The 3405-nt window shown below is 40.7% G+C and overlaps 1 long non-coding RNA gene across 1 annotated transcript; it reads right to left on the bottom strand.

Annotated features, from left to right (window-relative positions):
• Positions 1 to 424: 424 nt before the first annotated feature.
• On the bottom strand, positions 425 to 2894 carry LOC132623115 (uncharacterized). The gene is made up of 3 exons (XR_009576101.1): positions 2690 to 2894; positions 1817 to 1883; positions 425 to 888 (listed from the first exon to the last, which is right to left on the bottom strand). It is a non-coding gene; the product is annotated as an uncharacterized LOC132623115 (long non-coding RNA).
• Between the last annotated feature and the right edge of the window lie 511 nt (positions 2895 to 3405).

Raw genomic sequence — 3405 nt, 5'->3', positions numbered from 1 at the left:
CGAGCCTGAGTGGGGGCTTCGGTCTCCGGAACTGGAACAGTCCTTTGATCGGTTGCAGCAACAGCCGTTTCCCCGACTCCTTTTCTCCTTTGCAGGGGAGTATCTTCCGAAGAAGTTTCACCTGAAATGTCGATGAAGTCAACCGACCGAAGAGGGGCCGGGGAAAGGATTTCTTCCGCGCTTGAAAGAAGAGCGGGAATTAAGATACCTTCATTCATAGAAGGCAAGGGCGGTTCGGAGGCAGTCTCCTCGGGTACTGGGGCCGCTAACGGTGCCGGGTCTACCCTCCGAACAGTGATGTCGGACTCCACCTCCTCTGTCACGACCCAACCCCGTAGGCCGTGACTAGTGCCCGATCTGGGCACCCGAACCCATCTATCAAATATTATCTCAAATTCTATCAACTCATTCTAGTATATGGCGGAAGCCGACAAGACTTTATTTCAAATTTAGGTAATTTCCAGAAAATTTCGACAGAGTTTCCTTTGTTTTACGGACTATCCAATATACCCTGCACGCAGAAAATACCAACAAAAGCCACACAGGGCTAACCAAGCAATATATAAACATATGCGGACCGGCCGCCTCGGCGTATAGGATCGCCCAAACAACATATGCGGACCGGCCGCCTCGGCGTATGGGATCTCCCAAACGACATGTACATACATCTATACAGAAAGACCCTAACCCACAAACATGTCCGCAGACCTCTAAACAGACCGACAGAATCATATGACGGGACAGGGCCCCGCCGTACCCATGAACGAATATATACAAATGCACTAATAAATATATATACCAAAAGTATAAGCTCCGGAAAGAGAGGAGCACTCCGAATAGCAGAAAGGGTGTCTTAAACAGGTGGATCACCAGGGTGTGCGTCTGTACCTGCGGGCATGAAACGCAGCCCCCGGAGGAGGGGGTCAGTACGAAATATGTACTGAGTATGCAAAGCAGAAGGTACAGAAATAAATCTGAATAATAATCGAATCAGATATATAGAAAATAATACATATCAAAATGTTTATTTCCAAAGTATAAATTATGCATAGGGCACTGGAAAATGTGGTCGCCCGCCTGTCGATGGCGCCACAACACAGCATAACACCAGAAAGTTTCAAATCTCCGAATCCCCGTCACACATCACAACACAGCATAACGCCAAACACAGCATAACGCCAAACATAAGTGGAACCCGGCCCTCGAGCGAGGAGCACGGTGAACCATAATCACAGCATAACACCGGAATGTATCACAAAGCGCACGACAACAGAACCGGCCCGGGAACCGGTGAACGATATCACAGTAGGCACGAGCGGAGTAGTGAGGAATCATATGCATAAAATAATTATTATAAATCTGAAGGATAAGTAAAATAGTCATATTCGAAATCAGAATAAAAATTATCACTTTTTGTTTCAAAGTTGTCGAATTTCAAAAAGGGCGTCGCGGGACCCACGGACGAGTATAGACCCGAACTGAGCCCGCCTATGAAAAACATACTCATTTTATATCATACAAACTCCTACGAAAATTTCAAAGCAATCCGAGCTTTTCTGAGGAAATTATGGGCGTTTGAAGTCTTGGAATCGCTAAAGAATGAACTTTAAAACAAAAATCAGCTTTCATGTAATCTTTACAAATTATGGATTCCAAGAACATAAGGATCAACGTTTTGCCATGACAAGGCAAGGATGCCAAAGAACAAATGCGATTCATAAACATGCTCGGATTGTGAGAATAGAGTTTCCTCGAGGCTTATATCATAGCCTATTTTAACTAAGGCATGCCGAAGAAGGAAGATTACTTTACATACCTCAAACGCTCTCCAATACGATCCAAACTCAAGCTAAATCCAACCTATGATTCGGGCTGCCCAAGGTCTACAAACAAGCCATAAAATGCCAAACATTAGCTAAAGACTTTTTGGGCATTAAATTCCAAATTCGCCCTTAATTCTACAGAAATTTGGGCAGCATTTCCCCTGTAAATAGGCTACCCCGAGAATTTGATTCGGCCATATCAACCAACAACAACAACAACAACCAACCTAACAACATCAACAACCAATCCAAAAGACAAAACAACAATAATAGCTTTCTTTTCCATTATTCAACAACATACATAAATTCAATTCAACTACTTACGTTCAAGCCAAAATCGACGCTTATATATTCACATACTAACCCGAACCCATACTAACAATGCCCAAGGACATTCCAAACAAGTTACACAATATTTCCAGCAAATTTCAGGGAAATACAACAGCAGCCACACGACACCACATCATCCATTCATATGCAAGTAAATCACATTATTGTCTCTATAATTCTTACATCAACTCACAACAATTTTTTTACTCCAACTTTAACCATTAAATTCCTTCATTCTCATCACATAATCCATGATTACAACAACCAAAATATTAACTCAAATCAGTTCAGCAAATTTCAATTAAAACAGCCCCTACGCCATTCAACAACATTCCAACATTCGTACAATTCATGTTACCAAGTTACAACTATGTTTCAACATCAAGCTACATAATTTCGTGGCTTCAACCATGCTTCAATATCAAGATACATAATTTCATGATTTTCATTCATTTATACTCACCATAACACATTCAAACCATCCACAACACAAGCAAATTCGTCCTAAAACATATGGAAAAATAATCAACTCTTACCTTAGCAAGTTGCTCCTTAATTTGCTGAATTTAATGGCTTCAATTAAAGACCATTCTTGCTGCTCTCAAGGACCAATTCATGTTCCAAAAGACCTCCATTTGATTTACAACACCATGGAAAAATTAATTGGACCAAGCTTGGTGAACATGGATTTTTTTCACCATGGCCGTGAGCCCCCCCTTCTCTATCTCTAGGTTTTTCTCTTTTCTTGTAATGTTGAAGATGATAAAATGAACACTTAAACATCAGAGTTTTCCTTATATAGGCAGCCCCTAAGAGTGACAAGTGTCCCACTCAAGGCTTGAGCCAATTAAATTTGGTCACATGTCTTGGTGGGGCCCACTTAGTGCACTAGTGACTTGTTTAATGACTAATTAAATTTTTAATCCCCACTTAATAATCTAATCATGGTAAATTAATCCCAACTTCCATTAATATTTTTACACCAAGTAAAATTTATAAACAATTCATTTCCCAATAGAGATCGGAAATAAAAGAAAAAATTCTATTTCGAGCCCGAAAATGATCCCATCTTTAACTTGAGTCGATTCTCTTGCGAATAGCTCGACATATAAAAATATGGGATATAACATCCTCCCCCCCTTTAGAACATTCGTCCTCGAATGTTACATTAGTCTTATAGGGTCTCACAACATTCCGGGTTAGTTTCCTTTTGAGTAGCATATATCAATTTCTTACCAATCAATGTAACGAA

This window comes from Lycium barbarum, chromosome 12, assembly GCF_019175385.1.
Source record: "Lycium barbarum isolate Lr01 chromosome 12, ASM1917538v2, whole genome shotgun sequence".
NCBI classification, from domain to species: Eukaryota; Viridiplantae; Streptophyta; class Magnoliopsida; order Solanales; family Solanaceae; genus Lycium; species Lycium barbarum.
Note: the sequence above shows the minus strand (reverse complement) of the source record. Positions and strands in the feature narration are given on the sequence as shown.